This window comes from Odocoileus virginianus, unplaced genomic scaffold (assembly GCF_023699985.2).
Source record: "Odocoileus virginianus isolate 20LAN1187 ecotype Illinois unplaced genomic scaffold, Ovbor_1.2 Unplaced_Contig_37, whole genome shotgun sequence".
NCBI lineage: Eukaryota > Metazoa > Chordata > Mammalia > Artiodactyla > Cervidae > Odocoileus > Odocoileus virginianus.
The window spans coordinates 278,979-302,087 of NW_027224354.1; the positions used below are offsets into that span (position 1 = coordinate 278,979).

At 38.3% G+C, this 23,109-nt stretch overlaps 1 long non-coding RNA gene across 2 annotated transcripts in view; it reads left to right on the plus strand.

Annotated features, from left to right (window-relative positions):
• The window catches only part of LOC139034192 (uncharacterized), a 57,528-nt gene that overhangs the window by 31,323 nt on the left and 3,096 nt on the right, over positions 1–23,109 (plus strand). For both annotated transcript variants that reach the window (XR_011486618.1, XR_011486619.1), the window contains exon 3: positions 22,850–22,884. This is a non-coding gene — a long non-coding RNA (uncharacterized lncRNA). The remainder of the gene's footprint in view (positions 1–22,849; positions 22,885–23,109) is intronic.

Genomic DNA, 23,109 nt, shown 5'->3' on the forward strand with positions numbered 1-23,109 from the left:
GATAGGGCCATAACTCCTGCAGCAGAGGCAGTCCATGTCCCTGCACACTTGGCACCACCAGGGTCCCTGCAAGCCAAGCAGCTGCACCACCTTCATGCTCAACTCTCACTGGGGCAGAGCTGCCACAGGCAAAAAAAAAAAGTCTTGTGTTTATGCGTGCAGGGTCGCTTCAGTTGTGTCCGACTCTTTGCGACCCTGTAGACTGTGGCCTGCCAGGCTTCTCTGTCAGAGAGGGGGTTCTCCAGGCAAGAATACTGGAGCATATTGGCCAATACTGGTTGCCATACCCTTCTAGAGCACTATATTTCCTGCTGCCCTAGCCGCCAACCCCCCTGAGTACCTGGTGCTGCCAGAACCCCTGTGACCCAAGCAGCTGCACCACCTCCACACCTGGCCCTCACAGGGGCAAACCCAAGCCCTCCAGGGCAGCCTCAGGAGCTAAACCCCAGTGGACAACCCACATGTAGAGGTGGAAATAAAACCACAATTGAAACCCAGGGGCAGTGTGGCTAAGGAAGAAGACCCAAAACCTTCCCACCAGCTGTACAAGCTGCAGATTAAATCCACATGATCAACTAAGCAGACTCTGTGTCTATGGAATATATAAAAGGCCACTGAGAGCTCCCACAAAAGAAAATGCACTAGCTCTGATAGCTGTGGACATTGGAGGCAAGAACACACAGGAGTAGGACCAGATTAGAATCTGAGCTGCCCCCACAGCAGGTCCAGAGATCAGCACAGTGTTGGAGGGCATCCTAGGGAGGTGAGGTGGACTGTGACTCCCAGCGAGGGAAAGGACTCTGACAGCAGTGACTCAAGAAAAACATTTATTATTCTTATGTTTTGACTTGTTCTGTAGATTCTTTTGGATTTTTTTCTTTTTTCTTTTTTTCCCCCCTCTGTTGTAGTTGTCAATTTTATTGGCACTAAGAAATCCAATTAAGCTTTTGAGCTTTTTTTTCCCCTCAGTCACATTTTTTATTGTTGTCATAAACCTCTGCCTCTACGTTGGGCTTTTGCAGTTCTGTGGAGTTTTCCTCTTTTTTTTTTCTTTTTTTTAAATTTTAATTTTAATTTTTTAAACCTATTATTATTTTTCTACATTTATTCCTTTGTTTTTCCTACTGTTCTTTTCCCCTTGCAGTTAATCTTTAATGTATATAAATCTTTATCTACCTCTATTTAACTTTGCATATCTATTCTTTCTTTCTTTTCTTTCTCTCCTTTCCTCTCAACATATTTGTTAGTTTTATTTTCATTGCTTTATTCCCCAATTGGCACCTTGCTTTAGTTTTGTTTTCCAGTTTGTGCTTTAGTTAGTTTTGTTCTGGTAGATATAATTTTTGGTTTCCTTTGTTTGCTGGGTCAATCTATTGTACTTTATTTTTGTTGGACTGTTTTGATTTTGCTTATGGGTGTATATGTATATGTGTATATTCAGTCACACTTTCTATTGTTGTTATAAACCTCTGCCTCTACATTGGGCTTTTGCAGTTCTGTGGAGTTTTCTTTTTTCCCCCCCTTTTTTCTTTCTTCTTCCATTCTTTTCTCTATTTTTATAATTTTAATTTTTAATTTTTTTAAACCTATTATATTTTTCTACATTTATTCCTTTGTTTGCCTTTCCTACTGTTCTTTTCCCCTTGCAGTTAATCTTTAATGTATATAAATCTCTTCATCTACTTCTACTTAACTTTGCATATCTATTCTTTCTTTCTTTCCTTTCCTCTCAACATATTTGTTAGTTTTGTTTTCATTGCTTTATTCCCCACTTGGCACTTTGCTTTAGTTTTGTTTTCCAGTTTGTGCTTTAGTTAGTTTTGTTCTTAACTGGTAAATATAATTTTTGATTTCCTTTGTTTGCCAGATCAATCTACTGTACTTTATTTTTGTTGGACTGTTTTCACTTTGCTCATGGGTGTATATGTATATGTGTATATTCCATTATTTTAATTATTATTTGCCTGATTTTGTAACTGCCATTTGTCTGGGGTTCATCTTTGGTTTCTCATTTTTGGATATTTGTTTTAATCTCACTTAATGCCATAACAAACCACTTGTGGAATCTTCATTCCTGACCAGAGATCAAGCCCTGAGCCTTTGGAGTGGGAGCACTGACTCCAAGACCCTAGACTACCAGAGAACTAACCCTAGGGAGTATCAAATAGTGAGAACTCACACAAAGGAAACCACTTGAATACAAGACCCAGCATCACCCAACCACCAGTAGCACCCTGTGCAGGACACCTCATCTAAACAACAAAAAACAAAAAAAACAAAAATACAAACCCAATCATCAGCAGACAGGATTACCACCTCACTCAGCCTTGCCCATCAGAGGAAAAACAAACAAAAACTCAGCACAAATCTCACCCTATACAAAGCTCACACAAACCACTGGACCAATCTTAGGAGGGCAGAAACCAAAAGGAAGAAAGAATTCAACCTTCTTCAAGGAAAGAATTCAACTTTCCTTGAAGCCTGGGAAAAGGAGACCTCAAACACAATAAGTTCAAAAAAAGAAAAGGCAGAGAAATACTACACAAATGAAGGAACAAACTAGAAACACAGAAGTCCAAATAAATGAAGAGGAAATAGGCAAACTACCTGAAAAAGAATTCAGAATAATGATAGTAAAGATGATCAAAAACCTTGAAAACAAAATGGAGAAAATGCAAGAATCAATTAACAAAGACCTAGAAGAATTAAAGAATAAACATACAGAGACAAACAACACAATTACTGAAATTAAAAATACTCTGGAAGGAATCAATAGCAGAATATCTGAAGCAGAAGAACGAATCAGTGAGCTGGAAGATAAAATGGTGGAAATAACTTCTGAAGAGCAGAGTAAAGTAAAAAGAATGAAAACTGAGGACAGTCTCAGAGACCTCTGGGACCATATCAAATGCACCAACATTCAAATTATAGGGGTCCCAGAAGAAGAAGAAGAGAAAAAGAAAGGGTATGAGAAAATTTTTGAAGAGATTATAGTTGAAAATTTCCCCAACATGAAAAAGGAAATAGTCAATCAAGTCCAAGAGGCACAAGAGAGTCCCATACAGGATAAACCCAAGGAGAAACATGCCAAGACACATACTAACAAAGACTAAACACAAAGAAAGAATATTAAAAGCAGCAAGGGAGAAGCAACAAGTAAACACACAAGGGAAACCCCATATGCTTAACAGCTGATCTTTCAGCAGAAACTCTGCAGGCCAGAAGGGAATGGCAGGATATATTTAAAGTACTGAAAGGGAAAAATCTACAACCAAGATTACTGTACCCAGCAAGGATCTCATTCAAAATTGATGGAGAAATAAAAAGCTTTTCAGACAAGCAAAAGTTAAGAGAATTCAGCACCACCAAACCAGCTTTACAACAAATGTTAAACAGACTTATACAGTCAAGAAATACAAGAGAAGAAAAAAGATCTACAAAATCAACCCCAAACAATTAAGAAAATGGCAATAGGAACATATATATCAATAATTGCTTTAAATGTAAATGGATTAAATGCTCCAACCAAAAGACACAAACTGGCTGAATGGATACAAAAACAAGACCCATATATATGCTGTCTACAAGAAACCCACTTCAGACCTCAAGACACATATAGACTGAAAGTGAGAGGATGGAAAAATATATTCCATGCAAATGGGAAGCAAAAGAAAGCTGGAGTAGCAATCCTCATATCAGACAAAATAGACCTTAAAATAAAGAATATTACAAGAGATAAGGAAAGACACTACATAATGATCAAGGGATCAATCCAAGAGGAAGACATAACAATTGTAAATATCTATGCACCCAACATAGGAGCACCTCAATACATAAGACAAACACTAACAGACATAAAAGGAGAAACTGACAGTAACACAATAATAGTAGGAGACTTTAACACCCCACTCACACCAATGGACAGATCATCAAAACAGAAAATTAATAAGGAAACACAAGTCTTAAATGATACATTAGATGAGATGGATCTCATTGATATTTTCAGGACATTCCATCCAAATGCGGAAGAATACACCTTCTTCCCAAATGCACATGGAACATTCTCAGGATAGACCACATCTTGGATCACAAATCAAACCTCAGTAAATTTAAGAAAACTGAAATCATATCAAAATCGTATCAAGCATCTTCTCTGACCACAATGCTATGAGACTAGATATCAATTATAAGAAAAAAAAACTGTAAGAAACACAAACACATGGAGATTAAACAATACGTTTCTAAATAACCAACAGGTTACTGAAGAAATCAAAAGGGAAATAAAAAATTTCTAGAAACAAATGACAAAAGCATCACAACCAAAACTTATGGGATGCAGCAAAAGCAGTCCTAAGAGGGAAGTTTATAGCAATACAATCCTACCTCAAGAAACAAGAAAAACATCAAATAGACAGCCTAACGTTACACCTAAAACAATTGGAAAAAGAAGAACAAAAAACCCAAAAAATTAGAAGGAAAGAAATCATAAAGATCTGAGCAGAAATAAATGAAAAAGAAATGAAAGAAACAATAGTAAAAGTTAATAAAACTAAAAGCTGGTTCTTTGAGAAGATAAACAAAATTGACAAGCCCTTAGCCAGACTCATCAAGAAAAAAAGAGAGAAGAATCAAATCAACAAAATTAGAAATGAAAAAGAAGAGGTTACAACAGACAATGCAGAAATACAAAGGATTATAAGAGACTATTATGAACAACTATATGGCAATAAAATAGATAACCTGGAAGAAATGGACAGATTCTTAGAAAAGTTCAATCTTCCAAAACTGAACCAGGAAGAAATAGAAATTATGAACAACCCAATTACAAGCACTGAAATTGAAGCTGTGATCAAAAATCTCCCAAAAAAACAAAAGCCCAGGACCAGATGGCTTCACAGGAAAATTGTATTAGAGAAAAGCTAAAGTCTATACTTCTAAAACTCTTTCAAAAAATTGCAGAAGGAACACTTCCAAACTCATTCTATGAGGCCACCATCACCCTGATACCAAAACCAGACAAAGACAACACAAAAAAGAAAACTACAGGCCAATATCACTGATGAACATAGATGCAAAAATCCTCAACAAAATTTTAGCAAACAGAATTCAGCAACACATCAAAAAGCTCATACACCATGATCAAGTTGGGTTTATTCCAGGGATGCAAAGATTCTTCAATATATGCAAATCAATCAATGTGATACACCATATTAACAAACTGAAAGATAAAAACCATATGATCATCTCAATAGATGCAGAAAAAGCCTTTGACAAAATTCAGCACCCATTTATGATTAAAACTCTTCAAAAAATGGGCATAGAAGGAACCTACCTCAACATAGTAAAGGCCATATATGATAAGCCTACAGCAAACATTATTCTCAATGGTGAAAAACTGAAAGCATTCTCCCTAAGATCAGGAACAAGACAAGGGTGTCCACTTTTGTCACTGTTATTCAACATAGTTCTGGAAGTCCTAGCTACAGCAATCAGAGAAGAAAAAGAAATAAAATGAATCAAGACTGGAAAAGAAGTAAAGCTCTCACTGTTTGCAGATGACATGATACTGTACATAGAAAGCCTAAAGATAGTATCAGAAAATTACTAGAGCTAATCAGTGAATTTAGCAAAGTTGCAGGATACAAAATCAATACACAGAAATCACTTGCATTTCTATATACTAACAATGAAAAATCAGAAAGAGAAATTAAGGAATCAATCCCATTCACCATTGCAACAAAAAGAATTAAATATCTAGGAATAAACTTACCTAAGGAGACAAAAGAACTGTACACAGAAAATTATAAGACACTAATGAAAGAAATCAAAGATGACATAAACAGATGGAGAGATAGTCCATGTTCCTGGGTAGGAAGAATCAATATTGTGAAAATGACTATACTACCAAATGCAATCTACAGATTCAACACGATCCCTATCAAATTACCAATGGCATTTTTCACAGAACTAGAACAAAAAATTTCACAGTTCATATGGAAACACAAAAGACCCCGAATAGCCAAAGCAGTCTTGAGAAAGAAGAATGGAGCTGGTAAGGAATCAACCTTCCTGACTTCAGATTATACTACAAAGCTACAGTCATCAAGACAGTATGGTACTGGCACAAAAACAGAAATATAGACCAATGGAACAAGATAGAAAGCCCAGAAATAAACCCATGCACCTATGGGTACCTTATTTTTGACAAAGGAGGCAAGAATATACAATGGGGCAAAGACAGCCTCTTCAATAAATGGTGCTGGGAAAACTGGACAGCTACATGTAAAAGAATGAAATTAGAACACTTCCTAACACCATACACAAAGATAAACTCAAAATGGATCAAAGACCTAAATGTAAGACCAGAAACTATAAAACTCTTAGAGGAAAACATAAGGAGAACATTGTATGACATAAATCAAAGCAAGATCCTCTATGACCCACCTCCTAGAATAATGAAAATAAAAACAAAAGTAAACAAGTGGGACCTGATTAAACTTAAAAGCTTTTGCACAGCAAAGGAAACTATAAGCAAGGTGAAAAGACAACCCTCAGAATGGGAGAAAATAATAGCAAATGAAAAAACTGACAAAGGATTAATTTCCAAAATATACAAACAGCTCATACAACTCAATACCAGAAAAACAAACAACCCAATTAAAAAGTGGGGAAAAGACCTAAACAGACATTTATTCAAATAAGACATATAGATAGCTAACAAACACACGAAAAGATGCTCAACATCGCTCATTATTAAAGAAATGCAAATCAAAACTACAATGAGATATCACCTCACACTGGTCAGAATGGCCATCATCAAAAAGTCTACAAACAATAAATGCTGGAGAGGGTGTGGAGAAAAGGGAACACTCTTGCACTGTTGGTGGGAATGTAAATTGATACAGCCACTATGGAAGATGGTATGGAGATTCCTTAAAAAACTAGGAATAAAACCACCATATGACCCAGCAATCCCACTCCTAGGCATATACCCTGAGGAAACCAAAATTGAAAGAGACACATGTATCCCATTGTTCATTGCAGCACTATTTACAATAGCTAGAACATGAAAGCAACCTAGATGCCCATCGACAGATGAATGGATAAAGAAGTTGTGGTACATATACACAATGAAATATTACTCAGTCATAAAAAGAACACATTTGAGTCAGTTCTAATGAGTTGGAACCTAGAACCTATTATACAGAGTGAAGTGAGTCAGAAAGAGAAAGATAAATACCATATTCTAACACATATATATGGAATCTAGAAAAATGGTACTGAAGAATTTATTTACAGGGCAACAATGGAGAAACAGACATAGAGAATAACTTATGGACATGGGGAGAGGGAAGGAGAGGGTGAGATGTATGGAAACAGTAACAAGGAAACTTACACTACCATATGTAAAATTGATAGCCAATGGGAATTTGCTGTATGGCTCAGGAAACTCAAACAGGGGCTCTGCCTGAGGGGTGGGATGGGGAGGGAGATGGGAGGGAGGTTCAAAAGGGACGGAATATATGTATACCTATGGCTGATTCATGTTGTGGTTTGACAGAAAACAGCAAAATTCTGTAAAGCAAGTATCCTTCAATAAAAAATAAATAAATTTTTTAAGTAATAATATGTAAATACTTTTACAAAATATCTGGACCTATGGACAAATGGGTGGCTTGTGACCTTGGTGAGAGCAAATTCTTTGAAATAATGGGGTTATAACTGACAGTTCAGTGAGATAAGGGGTTGGTGAGAATGAGGAATGTTTACTGGGAATGCTGAAAACTTTCTGATGTTAATAGGGCATGTAGAAAATTCTCTGGGGAAGTTATATTTTGAAGGCAAAGAGGGAGAGAGAGGAAAGGAAAGAGAGCCCCCTGTGCCTGCATAGGTATTAGAAGCCCTGAGAGGGTTTTTTTTTTTTTTAATCTTCAATTCCAAAACTTCTCAGATGGCCCAGTGACTAAGACTCAATGCTGGAGGCCCGGGTTTGAACCCTGGTCTGAGAAATAGATCCCTTGTGCCATAGCTAAGACTTTGCATGCCACAACTAAGAGTTCACATGCCCCAACTATGACCCAGCAGAGCCAAATAGATAAATAAATATTTCTAAAAATCCTCAATGCCATGAAGTTTGAACAAGTTTAAAAATTAATATGAAGGAGCCATCTCATGTCAGGTTTTACCCATGAATTTTCCTATATGTTCAATTCCCTCCTTATCTTCTTTTTCTTTCACAAAAGAATTAATGAAACACTTTCACTGCACAGGATGGGTTCTAATAGATATTTTAAATTATTAGTAAGAATGGACAATTAAGTATTGGAAAATGGTAGTAATTCTTGGACTTGTGCCTCTCAGGGAGGCAGCACATGGCTGAAAAGCTGGTGTGACTTAATCTGAGGACTCATCCACTTATGACTATTTTCCCATTTGGGACTATTGTCCTAAATTTTCCTATAGACATATTAACATATGGAGCAATCCAGGAGCAGCAATTAGGCAAACACCACAACTTGGTACCCTGGAGGCATCTCTTACTGAGCTCACCAAGTGAGTCAAAGTGAGGTCGCTCTTCCCAGTGTGGGAAACTGGATTAGTACCAGCACACAGGTATGATGTGGAGCACGTTTGAGGAGCTTTGAGTCTCCCAAGACTAGAGATCCTTCCATATTTAAAACGTTGAAGTCAAGGCATATCAGAGAAATATTTGCTTCCTGCATAAAGATATTTATCTTCTCATTAGGGGAAACAACATCAACAACAAAAAACATCTGTCTGCAATACTCCCTTAGCCATCTCAGCCAGACCCTACTACTGAGTTTTGGCTTTTAAGGTGCTCTTAAAGTCCCATTATATGTCATATACTTTGGGCATGTTTTCTCAATTTATCCTTGGGATAGCTGTGTGACAAAAGTATCTTGAATCCCATTTGATAGACAATAAAGCTCAGGCTCATAGCAACAAGAGTATATCACCAGATAAATGGCAGGACTGGAATGAAGTTACACACCTCACATTAAGCAGGTATACAATCGCACTATACTATACAATTGCATTCATTCACACACTAGCAAGTTAGTGTGCTCAAAATCCTTCAAGTTAGGCTTCAGCAGTACATGAACAGAAAACTTCCGGATGTACAAGCTGGATTTAGAAAAGACAGAGGAACCAGAGATCAAATTGCCAACATTCATTGGATCATAGAGAAAGCAAGGGAATTGAAAAACAAATCTCTTTAGGCTTCACTGACTAAGTTAAAATCTTTGACTGTGAGCATCCCAAGAAACTGTGGAAAATTTTTGAAGTGACAGGAATACAGACCTGGATAGCTGTCTCCTGAGAAACCCGAATGCATTACAAGAAGCAACAGTTAGAACTGGATGTGGAACAATGGACTGGTTCAAAATTGGGAAAGGAGTATGTCAAGGCTGTATATTGTCACCCTGCTTATTTAACTTATATGCAGAGTACATCATGCAAAATGCCAGGCTGGATGAATCACAAGCTGGAATCAAGATTGCTGGGAGAAATATCAACAACCTCAGATATGCAGATGATACCACTCTAATGGCAGAAAGCAAAGAGGAACTAAAGAGCCTTTTGATGAGGGTGAAAAAGAAGAGTGAAAAAGCCAATTTAAAACTCAACATTAAAGAAAAAAAAAAAAAAAACAAAGATCATGACATCCCGTCCCATCACTTCATGGCAAATAGATGGGGGAAAAGTGGAAAAAGTAACAGATTTTATTTTCTTCAGCTCCAAAATCACTGCATGTGGTGACTGCAGCCATGAAATTAAAAGATGCTTGCTCCTTGGAAGAAAAGCTATGACAAACCTAGACAGGTGCATTAAAAAGCAGAGACATCATTTTGCTGACAAAGTTTTGTATAGTCAAAATGATGATGTTTTCAGTAGTCATGCACAGATGTGGAAGTTGGACCATAAAGAAGGCTGAGTGACAAAAAAATTGATGCTCTTTAACTGTGTTGCTAGAGAAGACTCTTGAGAGTTCCTTGGACAGCAAGGAGATCAAAACAATCAATCCTAAAGGAAATCAAGCCTGAATATTCATTGGAAGGACTGATGCTGAAGCTGAGCTCTAGGACTCTGGCCATTTGATTTTAAGACCTGACTCACTGGAAATAACTCTTATGCTGGGAAAGATTGAGGGCAAGAGTAGAAGGGCATAGCAGAGATTGAGATGTTTAGATACCATCACTGACTCAATGGACGTAAGTATGAATAAACTCAGGGAGATAGTGAGGGACAGAGAAACCTGGCCTGCTGCAGTTCATGGGGTAGCAAAGAGTCAGAGACCACTTAACAATTGAACGTCAAAATAGCTTATAAATACCACCTTAACAAATCTAGCTTTCTCTTCAGGTCTGACTAGAGATTGATTCTGATCTCAGATTTAGATATGCCAAAAAAAAATGGCAGATATGGAAAAAATGCTCCCAGTAAGTGAAAAATTCTGGAAAACCCTGGCTAAAACCATTTACCCACATCTCTAACTTCCTCCTCACTCCCCTTTGCAAGCCCCCTGTTCCGAGTCACAGAACTGCAATCATGTCTCTGACCACAAGGTGGCTCCCATCTCCATTTTTCTTTTACAAAGAAAATGAGCACCCTGTGCTAAGCAGATGATCCTGGAAAGTTTTATTTACTAAGGGACTGATTATGTTTGTAAAGTTTATATATATTGGTAAAGCAGTCCCACCTGCTGTTTTCCCAAAAAGAGCATCGAAGTCATTGAGGTATCTCCTTCCTTCGTAAGTGTAGGTTGAAGTGTCCACACTTCAAGATGGGGGTCACTCTCAGACAGCAGGATGTTCACCCTCCAACACCACCCACCCCGTAGTCTTCCCAGACCTTCTCCACTCCCTGTATGTCATACCCTGCCCACGACACTGGACAGAGCCAGCAAGACCCCACTCTGGATCCCCTTCTCTCGTGCACCTCCCACCAGTCTTACCAAACCCTTCAACAGCTGGCCACAGCCACCAGGCTATTGCGACCTGATGTTTTGTCTTCATGTGCAAGTGCTGAGTATTTTCTTTTACACTCTTCTCTTACCTCTAACAAGTTTTTAGACAAAATTAGAGTCATCATGTACATAAGTATATAGGCTGGGTTTTGAAGAAGTGAAAGTGAAATTGAAGTCATGAAGTCGTGTCTGACTCTTTGCCACCTCATGGACTGTAGCCTACCAGGCTCCTCCGTCCATTTGAAGAAGAGGATGGCAGTTTTGAATTGAAGTCTTCATAGAGAAATGGGACTGTGGCGGTAGGATGGTGCCACCTTGTGACAGTACACTGAACTGCAGCTTGAACATCACAGAAAGTGGGAGGGAAGGGCTGTGGCCTAAACCCAGAGAACTTTCAGTAAGTCTGTGTAGAAAAGGGATGCAGACTTGATGCAGGGATACTGAAGTATCTAGACAGAAAGTGCAGCCTCTTTCTATGTTGAGTGGAAAGCTCTATGTGATTTCAACAACAGGACCATTTTTATGTTTTAACAAAAAGTGTTTTTTGTTTTTTTTTAAAAAAAGCTCTCTGGATAAAGAGGTATACCCCTCTATAAGCAAAAATAGATTCTTGTCATTTCTAAATATAATCTACTCTAATGGTAGAAAGCGAAGAGGAACTAAGGAGTCTCTTGATAAGGGTGAAGAAGAGTGAAACAGCCAGCTTAAGACTTAAAAAAAAAAAACCAACTAAGATCATGGCATCTGGCCCCATTACTTCATGGCAAATAGAAAGGGAAAAGGTGGAAGCAGTGACAGATTTCCTCTTCTTGGGCTCTAAAATCACTGCAGATGGTGACTGCAGCCATGAAATCAGGAGATTTTGCTTCTTGGCAGGAAAAGCAAGTGACAAACCTAGACAGTGTGTTGAAAAGCAGAGACATTACTCTGCCAACAAAGGTCTGTATAGTCAAGGCTATGGTCTTCCCAGTGGTCACGTATGGTTGTGAGAGCTGGACTGTAAAGAAGGCAGAATGCCAAAGAATTGATGCCTTCGAACTGTGGTGCTGGAGAAGACTCCTGAAAAGTCCCTTGGACAGCAAGATCAAACCAGTCAATCTTAAGGGAAATCAACCCTGAATACTCATTGGAAGGACTGATGCTGAAGCTGAAACTCCAGTATTTTGGTCATCTGATGCAAACAGCTGACTCATTGGAAAAGCCCCTGATGCTGGGAAAGATTGAGGGCAGAAGGAGAAGAGGGTGTCAGAGGATGAGATGGCTGGATGGCATCACCAATGCAATGAACATGAACTTGGGCAAACTCCAGGAGATGGTGAGGGACAGGGAGGCCTGGCATGCTGCAGTCCATGGGGTCACAAAGAGTTGGACATGACTGGGCAACTGAACAACAACAGCAATAAATATTTTAACCTGCTTTATCACTTATTGTGAACATATTTCCGTGGGAATTAATATCTACAATAATATTTTAGTTTCTTGAAAACTAAATGTCACTTTTTCTTTTTCTATTTTTTTCATATATTTTTATTAGTTGGAGGCTAATTACTTTACAATATTGTAGTGGGTTTTGTCATACATTGACAGGAATCAGCCATGGATTTACATGTATTCCCCATCCCGATCCCCCCTCCCACCTCTCTCTCTACCCGATCCCTCTGGGTCTTCCCAGTGTACCAGGTCCGAGCACTTGTCTCATGCATCCAACCTGGGATGGTGATCTGTTTCACCCTAGATAATATACATGTTTCGATGCTGTTCTCTCGAAACATCCCACCCTCGCCTTCTCCCACAGAGTCCAAAATTCTTTTCTGTACATTTGTGTCTTTTTTTCTGTTTTGCATATAGGGTTATCACTACCATCTTTCTAAATTCCATATATATGTGTTAGTATACTGTAATGGTCTTTATCTTTCTGGCTTACTTCACTCTGTATAATGGGCTCCAATTTCATCCATCTCATTAGAACTGATTCGAATGAATTCTTTCTAATGGCTGAGTAATATTCCATGGTGTATATGTACCACAGCTTCCTTATCCATTCGTCTGCTGATGGGCATCTAGGTTGCTTCCATGTCCTGGCTATTATAAACAGTGCTGCGATGAACATTGGGGTGCACGTGTCTTTTTCAGATCTGGTTTCCTCAGTGTGTATGCCCAGAAGTGGGATTGCTGGGTCATACGGCAGCTCCATTTCCAGTTTTTTAAGAAATCGCCACACTGTTTTCCATAGCAGCTGTACTAGTTTGCATTCCCACCAACAGTGTAAGAGGGTTCCCTTTTCTCCACACCCTCTCCAGCATTTATTGCTTGTAGACTTTTGGATAGCAGCCATCCTGACTGGCGTGTAATGGTACCTCACTGTGGTTTTGATCTGCATTTCTCTGATGATGAGTGATGTTGAGCATCTTTTCATGTGTTTTTTTGCCATCTGTATGTCTTCCTTGGAGAAATGTCTGTTTAGTTCTTTGGCCCATTTTTTGATTGGGTCATTTATTTTTCTGGAATTGAGCTGCAGGAGTTGCTTGTATATTTTTGAGATTAATCCTTTGTCTGTTGCTTCGTTTGCTATTATTTTCTCCCAATCTGAGGGCTGTCTTTTCACCTTGCTTATAGTTTCCTTTGTTGTGCAAAACCTTTTAAGTTTCATTAGGTCCCATTTGTTTATTTTTGCTTTTGTTTCTAATATTCTGGGAGGTGGGTCATAGAGGATCCTGCTGTGATTTATGTCAGAGAGTGTTTTGCCTATGTTCTCCTCTAGGAGTTTTATAGTTTCTGGTCTTACATTTAGATCTTTAATCCATTTTGAGTTTATTTTTGTGTATGGTGTTCGAAAGTGTTCTAGTTTCATTCTTTTACAGGTGGTTGACCAGTTTTCCCAGCACCACTTGTTAAAGAGGTTGTCTTTTTTCCATTGTATATCCTTGCCTCCTTTGTCAAAGATAAGGTGACCATAGGTTCGTGGATTTATCTCTGGGCTTTCTATTCTGTTCCATTGATCTATATTTCTGTCTTTGTGCCAGTACCATACTGTCTTGATGACTGTGGCTTTGTAGTAGAGTCTGAAGTCAGGCAGGTTGATTCCTCCAGTTCCATTCTTCTTTCTCAAGGTTACTTTGGCTATTCGAGGTTTTTTGTATTTCCATACAAATTGTGAAATTATTTCTTCTAGTTCTGTGAAAAATACTGTTGGTAGCTTGATAGGGATTGCATTGAATCTATAGATTGCTTTGGGTAGAATAGCCATTTTGACAATATTGATTCTTCCAATCCATGAACACAGTATGTTTCTCCATCTGTTTGTGTCCTCTTTGATTTCTTTCATCAGTGTTTTATAGTTTTCTATGTATAGGTCTTTTGTTTCTTTAGGTAGATATACTCCTAAGTATTTTATTTTTTTGTTGCAATGGTGAATGGTATTGTTTCCTTAATTTCTCTTTCTGTTTTCTCATTGTTAGTGTATAGGAATGCAAGAGATTTCTGTGTGTTAATTTTATATCCTGCAACTTTACTGTGTTCGTTGATGAGCTCTATTAATTTTCTGGTAGAGTCTTTAGGGTTTTCTATGTAGAGGATCATGTCATCTGCAAACAGAGAGAGTTTCACTTCTTCTTTTCCTATCTGGATTCCTTTTACTTCTTTTTCTGCCCTGATTGCTGTGGCCAACACTTCCAAAACTATGTTGAATACTAGTGGTGAGAGTGGGCACCCTTGTCTTGTTCCTGATTTCAGGGGAAATGCTTTCAATTTTTCACCATTGAGGGTAATGCTTGCTGTGTGTTTGTCATATATAGCTTTTATTATGTTGAGGTATGTTCCTTCTATTCCTGCTTTCTGGAGAGTTTTAATCATAAATGGATGTTGGATGTTGTCAAAGGCTTTTTCTGCATCTATTGAGATAATCATATGGTTTTTATCTTTCAATTTGTTAATGTGGTGTATTACATTGATAGATTTGCAGACATTAAAGAATCCTTGCATTCCTGGGATAAAGCCCACTTGGTCATGGTGTGTGACTTTTTTAATATGTTGTTGGATTCTGTTTGCTATAATTTTGTTAAGTATTTTTGCATCTATGTTCATCAGTGATATTGGCCTGTGGTTTTCCTTTTTTGTGGCATCTTAGCTTTTGGAATTAGGGTGGTGGTTGCCTCATAGAATGAGTTTGGAAGTTTCCCTTCTTCTTTCTGCAATTTTCTGGAAGAGTTTGAGGAAGATAGGTGTTAGCTCTTCTCTAAATTTTTGGTAGAATTCTGCTGTGAAGCCATCTGGTCCTGGGCTTTTGTTTGCTGGAAGATTTCTGATTACAGTTTCGATTTCCTTGCTTGTGATGGCTCTGTTAAGATCTTCTATTTCTTCCTGGTTCAGTTTTGGAAAGTTATACTTTTCTAAGAATTTGTCCATTTCATCCAAGTTGTCTGTTTTATTGGCTCTGAGCTGCTGGTAGTAGTCTCTTATGATCCTTTGTATTTCAGTGTTGTCTGTTGTGATCTCTCCATTTTCATTTCTAATTTTGTTAATTTGGTTCTTCTCTCTTTGTTTCTTAATGAGTCTCGCTAATGGTTTGTCAATTTTAATTTTTTCAAAAAACCAGCTTTTAGCTTTGTTGATTTTTGCTATGGTCTCTTTAGTTTCTTTTGCATTTATTTCTGCCCTAATTTTTAAGATTTCTTTCCTTCTACTAACCCTGGGGTTCTTCATTTCTTCCTTCTCTAATTGCTTTAGGTGTAGAGTTAGGTTATTTATTTGGCTTTTTTCTTGTTTCTTGATGTAAGCCTGTAATGCTATGAACCTTCCCCTTAGCACTGCTTTTACAGTGTCCCATAGGTTTTGGGTTGTTGTGTTTTCATTTTCATTCATTTCTATGCATATTTTGATTTCTTTTTTTATTTCTTCTATGATTTGTTGGTTATTCAGAAGCGTGTTATTTAGCCTCCATATGTTTGAATTTTTAACAATTTTTTTCCTGTAATTGAGATCTAATCTTACTGCACTGTGGTCAGAAAAGATGACTGGAATGATTTCAATTTTTTTGAATTTTCCAAGACCAGATTTATGGCCCAGGATGTGATCTATTCTGGAGAAGGTTCCATGTGCACTTGAGAAAAAGGTGAAGTTGATTGTTTTGGGGTGAAATGTCCTATAGATATCAATTAGGTCTAGCTGGTCCATTGTTCATTTAAGGTTTGTGTTTCCTTGTTAATTTTCTGTTTAGTTGATCTATCCATAGTTGTGAGTGGGATGTTAAAGTCTCCCACTATTATTGTGTTACTATTAATTTCCTCTTTCATACTCGTTAGTGTTTGCTGTACATATTGCGGTGCTCCTATGTTGGGTGCATATATATTTATAATTGTTATATCTTCTTCTTGGATTGATCCTTTGATCATTATGTAGTGTCCTTCTTTGTCTCTTTTCACATCCTTTATTTGAAAGTCTATTTTATCTGATATGAGTATTGCGACTCCTGCTTTCTTTTGGTCTCCGTTTGCGTGAAATATTTTTTCCAGCCCTTCACTTTTAGTCTGTATGTGTCTCTTGTTTTGAGGTGGGTCTCTTGTAGACAGCATATATAGGGGTCTTGTTTTTTTATCCATTCAGCCAATCTTTGTCTTTTGGTTGGGGCATTCAACCCATTTACATTTAAGGTAATTATTGATAGGTATGGTCCCATTGCCATTTACTTTGTTGTTTTGGGTTCACATTTATACAACCTTTCTGTGTTTCCTGTCTAGAGAAGATCCTTTAGCATTTGTTGAAGAGCTGGTTTGGTGGTGCTGAATTCTCTCAGCTTTTGCTTGTCTGTAAAGCTTTTGAGTTCTCCTTCATATCTGAATGAGATCCTTGCTGGGTAGAGTAATCTAGGTTGTAGGTTATTCTCTTTCATTACTCTAAGTATGTCCTGCCATTCCCTTCTGGCCTGGAGGGTTTCTATTGATAGATCAGCTGTTATCCTTATGGGAATCCCTTTGTGTGTTATTTGTTGTTTCTCCCTTGCTGCTTTTAATATTTGTTCTTTGTGTTTGATCTTTGTTAATTTGATTAATATGTGTCTTGGGGTGTTTCGCCTTGTGTTTATCCTGTTTGGGACTCTCTGGGTTTCTTGGACTTGGGTGGCTATTTCCTTCTCCATTTTAGGGAAGTTTTCAGCAGGGGCTCTGGGTGCAGCAGACCTGGGTATGGCATAAGCCTTCTTGGAGGAGGTTGCCATTAACCCCACCATAGAGCTGCCAGAACTTACACAGGACTGGGGAAACAGACTCTTGGAGGGCACAAACAAAACCTTGTGCACACCAGGACCCAGGAGAAAGGAGCAGTGACCCCACAAGAGACTGACCCAGACTTGCCCATGAGTGTCCAGGAGTCTCCAGCAGAGGTGTGGGTCAGTGGTGGCCTGCTGCAGGGTCAGGGGCACTGAGTGCAATGGTGCATGCATGGGATTTTTGAAGGAGGTCACCATTATCTTCATTACCTCCACCATAGTTTGGCCTCAGGTCAAACAACAGGGAGGGAACACAGCCCTGCCCATCAACAGAAAATTGGATTAAAGATTTACTGAGCATGGCCCTGCCCATCAGAATAAGACCCAGTTTCCCCCTCTCTTATCCTTATCCATCAGAGAGCGGACAGAATGAAAACCACAATCACAGAAACTAACCAAACTGATTACATGGACCACAGCCTTGTCTTACTCAATGAAACTATGAGCCATGCCATGTAGGGCCACCCAAGACAGATGGTCATGGTGGAGAGTTCTGACAAAATGTGGTCCACTGGAGAAGGGAATGGAAAACCACTTCAGTATTCTTGCCTTGAGGACTCCATGAACACTATGAAAAGGCAAAAAGGTAGAAAACTGAAAGATGAACTCCACAGGTTCGTAGGTGTCTAATATGCTACTGGAGATCAGTGGAGAAATAACTCCAGAAAGAATGAAGAGATGGAGCCAAAGCAAAAACAACACCCAGTTGTGGATGTGACTGGTGATGGAAGTAAAGTCTGATGCTATAAAGAGCAATATTGCATAGGAACCTGGAATGTTAGGTCCATGAATCAAGGCAAGTTGGAAGTGGTCAAACAGGAGATGGCAAGAGTGAACATCGACATTTTAGGAATCAGCGAACTAAAATGGGTGAATTTAACTCAAATGACCATTATATCTACTACTGTGGGCAAGAATTCCTTAGAAGAAATGGAGTAGCCATCATAGTCAACAAAAGAGTCCAAAATGCAATACTTGGATGCAATCTCAAAAATGACAGAATGATCTCTGTTCATTTCCAAGGCAAACCATTCAATATCACAGTAATCCAAGTCTATGCCCCAACCAGTAATGCTGAAGAAGCTGAAGTCAAACAGTTCTATGAAGAACTACAAGACCTTCTAGAACTAACACCCAAAAAAGATGTCCTTTTCATTATAGGGGACTGGAATGCAAAAGTAGGAAGTCAAGAGATACCTGGAGTAATAGGCAAATTTGGCCTTGGAGTACAGAATGAAGCAGGGCAAAGGCTAACAGAGTTTTGTCAAGAGAACACACTGGTCATAGCAAACACCTTCTTCCAACAACACAAGAGAAGACACTACACATGGACATCACCAGATGGTCAATACCAAAATCAGATTGATTGTATTCTTTGCAGCCAAAGATGGAGAAGCTCTACACAGTCAGCAAAAACAAGACCAGGAGCTGACTGTGGCTCAGATCATGAACTCCTTATTGCCAAATTCAGACTTAAATTGAAGAAAGTAGGGGAAACCACTAGACCATTCAGGTATGACCTAAATCAAATCCCTTATGATTATACAGTGGAAGTGACAAATAGATTCAAGGGATTAGATCTGATAGACAGAGTGCCTGAAGAACTATGGACAGAGGTTTGTGACATTGTACAGGAGGCAGTGATCAAGACCATCCCCAAGAAAAAGAAAGGCAAAATGGTTGTCTGAGGAGGCCTTACAAATAGCTGAGAAAAGAAGAGAAGTGAAAGGCAAAGGAGAAAAGGAAAGATATACCCATCTGAATGCAGAGTTCCAAAGAATAGCAAGGAGAGATAAGAAAGCCTTCCTCAGTGATCAATGCAAAGAAATAGAGGAAAACAATAGAATGGGAAAGACTAGAGATCTCTTCGAGAAAATTAGAGACACCAAGGGAACATTTCATGCAAATATGGGCACAATAAAGGACAGAAATGGTATGGACCTAACAGAAGCAGAAGATATTAAGAAGAGGTGGCAAGAATACACAGAAGAACTGTATGAAAAAGATCTTCATGACCCAGATAGCCATGATGGTGTGATCACTCACCTGGAGCCAGACATCCTGGAGTGCGAGGTCAGGTGGGCCTTGGGAAGCATCACTATGAACAAAGCTAGTGGAGGTGATGGAATTCCAGCTGAGCTATTTCAAATCCTAAAAGATGATGCTGTGAAAGTGCTGCACTCAGTATGCTGGCAAATTTGCAAAACTCAGCAGTGGCCATGAAAAGATCAGTTTTCATTCCAATCCCAAAGAAAGGCAATGCCAAAGAATGTTCAAACTACCACACAATTGCACTCATCTCACATGCTAGCAAAAGTAATGCTCAAAATTCTCCAAGCCAGGCTTCAACAGTACACAAATGTGAACTTCCAGATGTTCAAGCTGGATTTAGAAAAGGCAGAAAAACCAGAGATCAAATTGCCAACATCCGTTGGATCACAGAAAAAGCGAGAGTTCCAGAAAAACATCTACTTCCACTTTATTGACAATGCCAAAGTCTTTTTCTGTGTGGATCACAACGAACTGTGGAAAATTCTTTAAGAGGTGGGAATACCAGACTACCTTACCTGCCTCCTGAGAAATCTGTATGCAGGTCAAGAAGCAACAGTTAGAACAGGACATGGAACAACAGACTGGTTCCAAATTGGGGAAGGATGCATGTTGTCACCCAGCTTATTTAACTTATATGCAGAGTACCTCATAGGAAATGCTGGACTGGATGAAGCACAAGCTGAAAAAAAATTGCCAGGTAAAATATCAATAACCTCAGATATGCATATGATACCACCCTTACAGCAGAAAGCAAAGAGTAACTAAAGATCCTCTTGATGAAAGTGAAAGAGGAGAGTGAAAAACCTGGCTTAAAATTCAACATTCAGAAAATGAGGATCATGGCATCCAGTCCTATCACTTCATGCAAATAGATGGAGAAACAATGGAATCAGTGATAGACTTTATTTTGGGGGGGCACCAAAATCACTGCAGGTGGTGACTGCAGCCATGAAATTAAAAGGCGCCTGCTCCTTGGAAGAAAAGCTATCACCAACCTAGACAGCATATTAAAAAGCAGAGACATTACATTACCAACAAAGGTCCATCTAGTCAAGGTTATGTTTTTCCAGTAGTCATGTATGGATGTGAGAGTTGGACCATAAAGAAAGCTGAGAGCTGAAGAATTGATGCTTTTGAACTGTGGTGTTGGAGAAGACTCTTGAGAGTCCCTTGGACTGCAAGGAGATCCAACCAGTCCATCCTAAAGGAAATCAGTCCTGAATATTCATTGGAAGGACTGATACTGAAGCTGAAACTCCAATACTTTGGCTACCTGATGTGAAGAACTGACTTATTGGAAAAGACCCTGATGCTAGGAAAGATTGAAGGCAGGAGGAGAAGGGGATGACAGAGGATAAGATGGTTGGATGACATCACCGACTCAATGGACATGAGTTTGAGCACAGTCTGGGAGTTTGTGATGGACAGAGAAGCCTGGGTGCTGCAGTCCATGGAGTCGCAAAGAGTTGGACACGACTGAGTGACTGAACTGAATATTATTGAAATATAGTTGATTTACAATGTTGTGTTAATTTCTGCTGTACAGCAAAGTGATTCAGTTGTACATATATATACATTTTTATATTATTTTCCATTATGGTTTATCACAGGATATTGAATATAGTTACCTGTGCTATACAGTAGGACCTTGTTGTTTATCCATTCTACATATAATAGTTTGCATCTGCTAGTCCCAAACTCCCAATCCATCCCTCCCCACACCACACCTTGGTAATCACAAGTCTGCTCTCTGTCTGTCAGATTGTTTCTGTTTCACAGATAAGTTCATCTGAGTACACACATTATTCTTATGAAATTGACAGACCATTAAAAGTGGTATGGGAAAGTATATGAAATAATGTGAAATGGACCAATGGTTTTCCTTTACAGACCCAATGCAAATGCTACAGTCAGTTTTCCATTTTTTTGAAATTATCTGAAAAATGACTCTAGCACAGAAAAATGACACTAAAGTGAATACATAGTGAAAATATATGCATTTCTCTTCCATGTAATATTTTCACATATTGTCTCCTGATCCAAATAGTAATTTGGATCATACAAGGGAATCTCCTTTGAAGGAAGGTCAGGTATGAAATAAGACTATTAATACTTATTTAGCACTATATGTATCCTTTAGCAGATGCACTTGAGATATTTGCTCCTTACAATAATTGTCTAATATGGATACAATTATTTCCAGTTTGCAAGTGAGGAAAGGCAAATTATAAGATACTGTGATGCAGTCATTATAAAATTTCCCATCTAAATCTCACATCATTTTTGCAGCCTCTAAAGATCATTGCTTAGAACTACATTTCACAAAAGGTTGAAAAACATGATGTACAAATTCTTTAATTTCTTCTGCATGTATTAACTATAATTCTTTCATAAAGGAATCCATCCCTTGTCAACTATGCATAGGTGTAATATGCACAGGAAAGGCCAGGTGAATATACAATTCATTGACAATATTTCCACTTTCAAAAATGACTTTTTTCCATACAACTCTCAAAGGTGAGCAGCGTGTTGGTTTTTCTGGATTTTTGAAAGAGTGTGATACATGTTAGAGCTCATAGATATTCCTATATTTAAGGTGTTTTAGTGCATTGCAATTATTAATGTTTTTGATGTTCAAATTTTTCTATCTTTGGCCAACGGGAGCCCCACAGTTATGATTCTTTTTGATATAATTTCTGTTATGAGAGTTCAGTCCATACTCACCTTGTAAAATCCTTACCTAGGCCAAAAATCAGGCATTTCTCTAGTAAGCCTTGTTCCTTTTAGTAGGAAATGTGTTTAGAGAATTCAGTGCAGAGACTACCATTGCTGATTGCTATTGGATTGGTCAGTGTTTCTTGCCCTTTTCAGTGAATAGAGCCAGTAAACTTACGTCTCATATTTAGAGACTCTACATCATTGTCATGCATCCTGAGCTGCTCTTCTGTCCTCTTATAGGTACACATTTTTATCATCATTTGTATAACTGTACAGTTTAGAGAATATAAGAAAAGAGAACACACATTTGTTTTCACCCCCTTTCGTATGTAAAAGTTGTTATATTTTACTTCAAAGCTATTCAATAGAGATTTCTGTGGATATGGGAACATTCTGTATTCTGCTTTTCAACACGGCAACCATTAACTAACAGAGGCTTATTCAGGAACTGAACATTTAGCTACTAAAACGTGGCAACTGTAACTGATTCTTAATGTCATGTAATTTTAATTTAATTTACTGTAAGTAGTTACTTGAGGCTAGTGGCTACCTTATTGGACAGCAGCAGCTCTGCACACTTTTTTGCACCTGATTTTTTATATCACTGAATATTATATCCTGGCGATGACTCCACAGCAATACAGAAAGAGAGTCTTAATTGGTTTTTATAGCTATATAGGTCTTTTGGATGTAGATGGACCACAGTTTATTCAACCAGCTCCCTGTTGGTGTATATATCTTGTTTCTTATCTTAAAATCTTATGGATTGTTCTGGAAGTAAAGACTTTGAGCTTGTGTCTTTTTTTCTTTTTACATTGTTACTTTAGGGTAGATTCTTGGAAAGACACTGCTGATTCCAAGGGTAAGTACCCTGGTAATTTCCTTACATCATAACAAATGCCCTGGTTAGGAATTGTATCATGTCACATTACCACCAGCAAAAATGTACATGTCTCCCTATTTCTTCACAGACTATGTAAATGATTAGAAGAGGTATCCTGATTTTTTTCTCTTTGCATCTCTTAAGAGATAGGTTGAACAGTTTTTAACATGTTTAAGGAGCATTTTTTCAGGAAGTACTTCTTTG